The sequence below is a fragment of the Brachypodium distachyon genome, chromosome 4 (genome assembly GCF_000005505.3).
Source record: "Brachypodium distachyon strain Bd21 chromosome 4, Brachypodium_distachyon_v3.0, whole genome shotgun sequence".
Taxonomy (NCBI): Eukaryota; Viridiplantae; Streptophyta; class Magnoliopsida; order Poales; family Poaceae; genus Brachypodium; species Brachypodium distachyon.
This window is the reverse complement of record NC_016134.3, coordinates 26,716,195-26,726,445: the sequence shown is the minus strand read 5'-3', so window position 1 is coordinate 26,726,445 and position 10,251 is coordinate 26,716,195. Positions and strand designations below refer to the sequence as shown.

Below are 10,251 nucleotides of genomic sequence, written 5' to 3'. Positions count from 1 at the left end.
AGAGAATAAACAAACTGATCGGCCCGACAACTCGGGAGAAACAGTAACAATGTTCTGTTAGTGCTGAACATGTCATTGCGTATCAAAAATCGAGTACTACTTCTTTCGAGCCCACTCGTTCAATACGTGAACGTGAATATACGATCATTTGGAAGGGCCAGGTATACTTTTCCGGTCGAAGCTGTGCGAAGATCTTGTTTTACTCACGCTGATTACAAAATACATGACTACAAGCTTATGACCAGATGGTTCAAAAGTTCCGAAACGAAGACTACTTGAAAGACGCAGGCATTTGTCTTATCAGAACATTCGCAAAACATCGAGCTGGGTCGCCACCGGTGTAGCCTGGACTATCAGAACAGCCCCAAAATGACTAAAACGAAACTGCGCTCGGTTTTTAAGCACGCCGACATACGATAACTTTGCTATGACCGTCTTATGATGGCCAGCTTACCTGCCGTTTTCCATGTCAGGTTGACGAGCTGCCTATGCTGATGCTGCCACCATCATCGCTGCTCTGATTCTCATTGTGAGGCTCAAGCACTCGACGATGGACGTTCGAGTGGATCGAGCCGACGAAAGTCTCGCTTGAGTGGATCGAGTGGACGATACTCCGGATGCAGCTCGCCTTTCTTGAGTAGACCGAGGCCACAGGCGTTGCACAATGGGCTCTTCTCTCGAGTTCCGGAACGCCACCGTGAAACGACCGTCCCCTTACAGAATTCAATCTCTGTGCTTATAGTGCTAGTCCCTGAATCGACTCACTAGCACACACAGTTCAAGATGTAATATCACGAAACAAAGGTCAAGTAATTTATTACATCGTCTTTATCCAGAACTTTAAAGTACTTACAACTTTGCATAACCACACGGAGTAGCATTGAAAAATAACACAAATTGTTCAACAGCGGAAAGAAAAGAAAAAATTGAGTCATTTCAACACCACAGAGATCGCATGTTGGAATGCAGGCTCGTGACCCAACAACGTAACCTTACTCATCGTCGGAATTCCCTGCAACAGTTTAAAAGTTGCAGCCACTATTGTCAATACATTGAATGTATTGGCAAGTTCACTGAAGTTTATAACAGATCCTATCAAATATATGCAATATTGGCTAGGTGGAGTTTAGCCTTTTTGGCGTAGAAGTAATAACAAAATTTTATCCTACTACAATTGAATTACACAGTAAGATAAAATTATTGGACATCGGGTACGCACACCGATGCTCCTATTAAAACTAAGGACATTGAGTAGACACATCAATGCTCCTAACCCAAGTTTAAACCATTTATTTTATTCAGAAGTTTGAATGAGTGAGACCTTACTTAGTTTTCATATCTAGCTGCTCAAAATTCGTCCATAACCGGGGACACGGCTAAGTACTTACTTTTGACACTCTTGAGAGGTTGTACACATTCCTCACAAGAAACCGACAGGTTAATCCCTTGCTGTCCTCAGGGTAGAGTAGCAACGGCGTCGATTATGAGATTTTCAGAAGTAATTCCCTAAACCACGAGAGAATCACGCTCCACCTACACTGCTACGTCATTACAATTCTTCGGGTATAGATTCTTACGACATACTCTATTCTCGCCAGAGCCCATATAGCATGTGGTTGTACTGGAAGCAATTAAATAGGAACCCAATTCAGCCTCTGGTTACCCCGGGTGGCATTCCACATTTGCGACGCAGACGCTCCCCGAATCCACGGTAGAGACGACCATGGACGCTCCCGAATCCACAGAGAAACGACTCAGCGAGCCCCATAGAAATGGACCTGACGTCGCGTACAACCATAGTACTCAAAGCCGCCCACCCAGGATGGTTCGTTAGTACTTGATTTTAGCCATACTTCAAAATAACATTTTCATCGACAATATTTCTAGAGTGAAAGTGGTTCCCTCCCACGCATATTGACATAGCACGACTAAGTGTAACTACTAACGATGGATATTTGTGGGGATATGACGACGGGGAAAAATCTATTCTACTAGGACAATATAACTAGCATAAATATGATAATTTAATCCCCTTGCGGGAAGAGGGGAAGTGAAAGTGAAAGTGTCCTAATGGGAACGAAAGGGCGGGGGCGCAGGCACCCATGCGGGCAGTAGGAAGCGGTAAAGCTTGTGCTGTGTGGGACTTGCGGGGCCCACATACCTTCGCGATATGCCCGTTAAAGGAATTATTGTCTTACCTTCGTTTCTGCAGCAAGCACCAGCTTCCAGAAATATGCCCCGATTCAGTCACAGAACAATAAATGTTTATCCATGTATCAGCACGGGGTGGTACACCGTAACCTGCAAGGCATCCTCGGTGCTCCTTTGCTGTTCATTGTTTCCCATATGCACCAAAGACCGTCACATACTCATTGTTCAATGCACTCGCGGTGTCCAATACCATTGTAGGGCCGGACATCATGTAACGTGCCGATACCACAGTTACATGTACGTTAACACACGGCTAACCTGATAATTTATTATTCCGTATTCTGCCCTTGGAATATGCATGGTGTATTAAAAATCTATCCTCGTACCTAAGGTTACCACATTGTTCAGAGCACGATGTACTGTCATCATTCACTTACGTTATTATAGTTGTCTAGATGTTCATTCAAAGTGGCACGCTGTATGGATCCTGGACAAACGCACCTCGCTATGCCCATCTATATTGTTAAAACCAATGGATTGGTACACCAATATGAGGTCCGCTATCACATTTTTCTACTAGTTTTATTAACAAGCAACCATCGCGTTAACAACCAACCCCCGCCCCCTTCACACCACACCCCCCCCCCCCCCCCCCCCCCCCCGCGCCCATCTGGCCGATGGACAATAACGTTCAAGTATTTATCCGCTATGACTGCGCATGTATGAAATGATGTGCTATCAATTGTTTGTCTCAACAATCATATGCATACATAATGCACCACGAAAATATATACTGTGTACAAATGAACACGTCTGTACACTACACCCCTAAAAACAAAGTACTGTCATCGATACAAGGTTTGTAACGGAATATTCTTCGATTGTGAAGGTAGATTTATCTTTTATCATAAAAGCACCACTCCACCCAAGACACATCCGATCCATTATACACCTAGGTACACGTATCGCTAACGTCCACATATATAGGAAGCTTAGAAACATTGTCGTGAGATCAAACATCGGCCGTTCGTTACGCTAACTGCTAATAGTTCTAGCAGGAAACATGGAGTAAATTACGGCTCACCAGGCGAACAATGTTTTGGTCAACCAGACCCGTTATGTATAATAGATGGGACGCAATTCATGCATTCTGATCGTGTCTTTAATGCTGAAATTCATGATTGACAATAAAACGTCATTCTAATCGTGTTCTACAAACTCTCCAACCATCATTTAAACCACTGAGTCATTAACTTCCGCTTGGCAAACTTCTTCGAGTTGTACCATGGTCGGAAACAATCTGATTAAACGTCAGTCGTCATACCATGATGCGAACCAACTTTATTTTAGTGTATGCTTGTTGCGAGCATTCGGTGACTTATTTACATGGTTTTTTCTGATCGGCGGTACACATATATGAAACCAGACTACACGAGAACACCATATATAAACGAAAGGAGTCAGTGGTACGGCATCTGGGTTTGTGGATGAAGGACCTTTTTTTTTTCTTATTTCCCCTTGGACTGCGGCCATAATAAATACGGCAGCACGACTGCAATCCGGTCAAACTTAGACCCACATGTCGTCATCGTTTTGGCGACCTGAACATCACCGGGTGTCATGCAGCAGTGCTGTAAGGGATGGTTCGTTGATCCATTCCCTGCCTATATATACTACCTCGCCCAACGCACACTTTCATCGCAAACAAGCGATAACACATTACAACACATAGTATCCGTAGCGAACTGATATCGGGAAGGAGATAACAAATGTCATCCAGCTCAAGATCTATGACCAACCGGCTGGAGCCTCTTCCTCTCACGGTATGTCCATTTTGCGGAAGGGCCGAGGTGGAGGTCCTGACGTCTACACAACCAGGCACACGCGGACAGCGTTTCTACAAGTGCCCATTCCACACGGTAAGTATTCACAACTACAAAATTGAATAGAAGCCTACTGTTTCTTTCAACACTTTTGATTAAGGATGGTTAAATTTTACTCAGGGAATGAGAAACGGTTGTTCCTTCCTGAAGCCCGAGAGGACTTACGCGAAGTTGTTGCCACGAGATGACTGCATGCTGAGGCAGAACGGTGTACCTCCAGCGGGTGGTCCGAACGGAGATCTTCCGAACTACGACGGCAATCATTTCCAACGGGACGATCGTTCATACACTGATGCTCGTCTATGCACTATAGAACAGAAGATTGATAATCTATTTGTATTGGGTTGTCTGATCATCGTGGTAGTCGCAATATCGATGTTCTGCAAGTAAACTGTAAGTTAGCACAATTTTCAGTAGAGTCCTTCCCAGGCATCGTGAAAAAATAATGCGCAATGCTGTCACCCGTTTTGCCAACAACAAAAAACGCGATATAACAGGCAAAAAAAATTGCCAAACGTAATAAAGAACAACGTACAGTTCATAACGTCCTTAATATGTTAAATCCACGTATTCAATAAACCGCGCTCATCGAGCTAACAATCATAGTTTGGCTTGAACATGGCTCTTAAGTCCATCACAGAACACCTATCCAGCTTTGGGTAGCTGGATCAACCAACGTGATTTGTGTGGTCACAAGCGTACGTCAGAAGAATATCCATACCGTCTGCATGATGAGCCAGTTCCAAATTTTTTTTTAAAATGGGACGGTCGAACCAGATCATCAAACCAGTCCGGCGGAAGGTGTGTTTGATACGTCTGGGCTTCTTCGTATTGTAGTAAAGCTCGCGATATGTTCCATCTCCGGGAAGCATTTAAAGCAACGCACAGTCACGTCTTGATTCCCCATCCGTGCACGCCCGTGAGTTCACTTGGTTGGTAAAACTTCATTGATTGTGGACGACGAATTTCCATTCGCGGCGCGAGATAAATTTTCAACCATCTATGATTTTCGATAGCTCCTACAGTTATGCACACTGAATTCTATTTTTGACTCCAGCAGAAGTTGCTCGACTCACAAAGATGGCCGTGCATAAAGAATTGATACCATCACAGGCTACACAAATAAGCATAGAGCGTAGGATACGAGCAGTAAAAACCGGTCTGTGTTTTGCGCTGGACCCACAACGCAACAAGCAATTTAAATAGAGTCATGCAGCCTGGGAATCTAACCCGTGTACCTCGGGACCAACAATTTTGTTTGCGAGCTGCGCGTGTTGTCACACCTGGCAGAAAAGATGACGCAGTCTTTGCTTGAACGCCCACGCGCCAAGACGCAGGCCATTGGGGAGTCAATGGCAGCATGCTAAAACAAATGATCACGGGCTACCCTTTTTCCATCCAAATGCTGTATGGGGTGGTGTATAGTGTGCGTGGGCCAAACGAGTTGTGGTATATATAGCATGCTTGGATGCAACAATGTTTTGTTCACCCGACATATTGAGCCAGCAAAACGAGAGGAGCCGAAATGGATGGCCACAACAACACTCCACCGCCTTTCTGGCCTTCTCAATTCCGTCGCTACCAGCACGAGGTGGGAGGATCTTCCAGTGGTAATTCGGCCGCGACACAAAGCCAGCCTAACCAGATGCATGTCTCACGCAGCCTTGTAACGCTCTTCTCCTTCCAAATAGTGATATTTACTGTATGAAACAACTTGCGAAATGGCGATTTGTTTCGCCGTGGTTTCCACATTATCTCGTAAAAGTTGTCGACATCAGATTGACTTATTTTTTCCTAGCAGGTGCCACAGAGAGACCAAAGAATGCTACCAGTCACGGCGAAGCAACTCAACGACGCGGCCGCGAACGAACCAGATGGGTTTCCCCCCGAAATATCTTACGTGAGACCACCCACAGTAAGGAGACGTCAACCATAGCTTGTTTTGTCATGAAGGACGAAAGGATGGGCACGTGTAATCCCTTCGGGAGTGTTATTTTCAGTCCGAGTACACGTAATTATGATCTAATCTCCGTCCAGGTCCTCCATGTTGGCCAGCTCTGGTCTCTTCGTACGGACAATGCGAAGGCATCATTCTGTTCAGTGCGATACATCTAAAGCAAAACCAATTGCCGACCATAGACTGATTAAAATTACTAGGTTTACAGGGCTCCCGTCAGATATGGACATTGTCGTACCAGTGGCCTACGGGGTCCCACTGATACGGAACGCGTGGGTCGCCAATGACGATGCCCCGTCAGGAAGGCCTCCTGGGAAGCAATGAGTCCGGAAAGCCTGCTTCAAGGAAACAGTCTTTGGTGAAGGTGAAGCTAAGGGCCAGAAGGTAAGAAGCCCCCGAGAACCCCGATCCCGGGAAGCGGAAGAAACTCCTCCCGGCAACTAGCCGGTTGTGCTTGCCGGGGAGTTGGCACCCCAGCAACCCACGCGCGGGCATGCATGCGGGGCCCGCAGAACAGTGAAGACAGGACATGACGGCGGGTGTTGTGCATTTGATGCACCGACTGGAGTCTTATCAGCAGGTCTAGTCTTGCTTAGCAAGGCTAGGGCGACTACTCCACGAAGAATTTTTTCTACCGTGTACAGTGGATCAGGCGCTGCATGGCGTCCAGCATGGATCAGCGGGAGTGTGATTCATGTGGCTGTGACACGCATCTGGGCAACGTGTCATGTTGCATGCATTGGCACCTGTGGTATTCCCTTGTCTATAAAAGGAGTACCGATGCCACCGTCAAAAGGCTCCGATCAGTCTTAGTTTGAGCCCTAGTTAGAGCATCGCCAAGTAGCTACCCGGAAACTCCCGGAACACCTTGTAAGCAACATATACAATGTTGAATACAACAACAAGCACGATGTAGGGTGTTAATCTTCCGGGTGGCCCGAACCTGGGTAAATTCTCATGTCCACACTTCGTGTCTATCGTCATGCCGACGATCGCCGGAGCGATCGCCTCGCCCTCCACCGAACCAAAAAGGGGGTGCTCCGCATCCTCGGTGCCGGAGACCCGTGCTCCGACATCTGGCGCGCCAGGTAGGGGGGCGTGCAGAGAGTTTCGGGTGACCGCCGGCGTCATCGTCTTCAACACTGGTTTCTTCGTCTACGACATCTTCAACGACTAGCTCGCCATGCCGCCCAAGAAGGCAGACGAGCCTCGGGTCGACTTGCGCGACACCCTCGCCATGCGCACTCGATCCCACGACGCGCGCACGTTGCAAGTACAAGGGGACCAGGGGTCCCCTCCACGGCAGCAGCAGCAGTCACAGCTGCCACCTCCATCGCCTCGGCCATCGGTGCACAACCTGCTGAGGGCGCCTGCGGCGCCTAGCACCGGAGCCAGCCACGCGAGCAACCACAACATCGCACGCGCCAGCCAGCGAGTCCACTTGCGAGCTAAAGACGTGCAGAGACAGCTGCGCCACGACCACGGCACGTCGCGTGCGACACTAGCGGAGTCTCGCCCCACACATCCGAGGGCACCAGGTGACAGGGCGGAGGGCAGCCGGTCGGAGAACCGGCAGCCTCCCGCCAAGACCCCGGCGGAAGCTATCATTGCCGCGTGTGTCATGGTGCGCTACGAGCCACTGCAAGGCATGCCGGCGCATGAAGCATGGAGCACAGAGCTGGACGCGCTCCTTGCGCTCGCTGCCCAGCAGCCCCAAGGCGAGGGCGGCCCGGCTGGTTCATACCGGGGACAGAACCCGGGACGCGGAGACACGCCCCGCGTCTCGGGGCACGGAGAACACCCTCCCTCGACGGGAGGATCCCGTGGGGTGTTCGGACTCGTCACCAACCGTCACGCGGAGTGACGCGCGAGGCATCCTGAACGCCCGCCAGCAGGAAGACCTCCGCCAACACTTGGATTGGCGGCGCCCGCGTGAGGCAGAACGCCCGCGCCCGGAGGAGCTGGAAGATGCTCCCATGGGTGCCGATGACGGCTGCGCCGCGTTCACTCGCGAGCTGCGCCAGGTGACATGGCCCCGCAAGTTTTGAGCGCCGACGCTCGAGACATACGACGGGACCGTGAAGCCCAAGGATTTTCCTGACCTACATGTTGGGCATGCACGCTATCGGTGCAGACGACAAGGTCAGGGCCAACTGGTTCCCGATGGTCCTCAAAGGATCAACGAGAACTTGGTTTCTCAACCTGCTCGCCGGGTCCATAGCCTCCTGGGCTGACCTGCGCGAGCAGTTCGTGAACGCGTTCCAGGGCGGCTACAAGCGCCTGGGAACCATGGCGGAACTGCACACGGTGGTGCAGAAGCCGGGGGAGATGTTGCAGGACTTCACCAGCAGGTTCTCCAACCTGTCCTACTAGATCCCTGAGGCAAGCGGCCTCCATCATCAACACGTAAGCCATCAACATCCGCGACCCGAATATGTGTGAGAAGCTGAACACGCATCAGATCCGGACCACAAGGGACCTCTACGCTCTCGCGCACAAGTGCGCGATGGCCGAGGAAGGGCGCTTGACGCCAAAGCGGCGGCAAACCCACCCGAGGGTTCCGAAAGGAAGGGCTCCCGGAAACGTGGAGGGAGGCAAGTGCTTGCCGCGGAGCCGGGGGCTCCCCAGAGGCCCACCAAGAAGGCGGTGTCGTCGCACAGTGCTCCAACACCGGGGGCGTGCGGTCACGGCCCCCTTTTAGGTTTGGCAGGGGCTTCGGGGTTCGCCCCGGCGATCGCCGGCTCGGCCGATGGGCCCTGTGGGGCCGGCAAAATGATGTACTAGAAGTGCGTGCTAATCAAAGAACACATGCACGCACGTTTTTACCGAGGTTCGGGCCACCCAGAGGTGTAAAACCCTACGTTCTGCTTGTCTGAGCTGGTATTGATTGCAGATCAAGTGTTTACACCTTGCTGGGGGACGGTCCCGGGGCTCTCTCTCCCTCTCCCCTTGCGTACGCTACCTGCTACCCAGAGCTAACCAAACTTGCGAACGTGGAGCCTTTGATCGGAACTGGAACCCACCGGAACCCCAACCGAGCAGAACTTGAACCCTTTTACCGCTGGAGGGGGTCCTCCTTTTATACTCAAGGGGATGCCACAGGTGCCACGATGCATGGGCAACAAGTGTCGAGCGGAGAGGCATACAGCTCTACCTCGGTGAGCTGGTGGCGCGCATGGACGCCACCTCCGCCGCTAGGGGTCTAAAACCCTAGAATAGGATTGGACAGCCACTATTCACTTGACTTGGACGGGTAACGCCCCTCCTGTCGGCTCATTTAATGAGCCGTGCGCCTTTTTTCTTGCCCTGGTGGGGCCACGCACCCCACGCCCGCCACGCGCCCGCGTGACGCTGTTGATCTGCTCACTAGGCCCCACCCTTGAGGCGGGGGCATGCGCCCGGGAACCCCCTGTCCCGGCAAGTCGCTCCCCGGGAAGCTCCCCAGGCGGGAATATTCCCTGAAGCCCCGCTAGCCCTTCCGGGCTGGTAGCTTGCCGGGCTGCTCGTAGCCGCTGCCCGGGATGGAACCTTCCCGGGAACTCGGGGACAGGGCCCACGCGTCGCGCAGCGGTGGTACCCTGGGTGCAACTGGTGCGACAGTAGGCCCCGGGCGTGTGCCAGCATCACCTGTTCCCGGATGAGTCTTCCCAAGGTCGGTTGCCAGGCTACGCCCTCAACCGACGTGTGGGCCCCGATTTGCCGCGGGCCCTCATTCCTTCGCTGCCCCGTGTACGACACCATTACAGACGGAGTAGTGGGCGCGTGATTTCCGCCCTAACTGTAGTTAAGGCCACTCCACGCATTACTTCTAATGATTAGGAGTTATCCCCGCGCACTCGTAGGGTACGGAACCGGCCGTTACCAAACGGTCGGGTGATATAAGGCTCTTACTGTTGCCAAAAGGGGAAAGACACTCTGCCCCCACAGCCTTCGTCTTCATCCCCTTTCACATCTCGTATCCCAGCGCTCCTGCTAGCTTTCGCCCTCGCTCTCCATGGTGCCCCCGACCACCAGAAAGGGGAAGGAGGTCCAGGTCTCAAAGAAAACCGCGGCCAGCAAGAGTGAGGCGGCAACCAAGGCGCCGCTGCCAAGGACCAGAAGAGGCGGGAGATGCGGGCCACGGTCGCCTTCTACCGCCCCGGCTACAACGGCGAGGCGCTAGGGAAGGTCCGGGACGCCGCCGCCTCCAACTTCAACGAGCATGGGAAGACGCTGATCTTACCGGCGGGCGTCGAGCACCAGGACAACGACTTCCGGGTG

At 51.6% G+C, this 10,251-nt stretch overlaps 1 long non-coding RNA gene across 1 annotated transcript; it reads left to right on the top strand.

The window, feature by feature from the left end:
• The first annotated feature begins 5,535 nt into the window (after positions 1-5,535).
• On the top strand, positions 5,536-6,070 carry LOC104584602. The gene is made up of 2 exons (XR_732413.3): positions 5,536-5,700; positions 5,836-6,070. It is a non-coding gene; the product is annotated as an uncharacterized LOC104584602 (long non-coding RNA).
• The last annotated feature ends 4,181 nt before the right edge of the window (positions 6,071-10,251 follow it).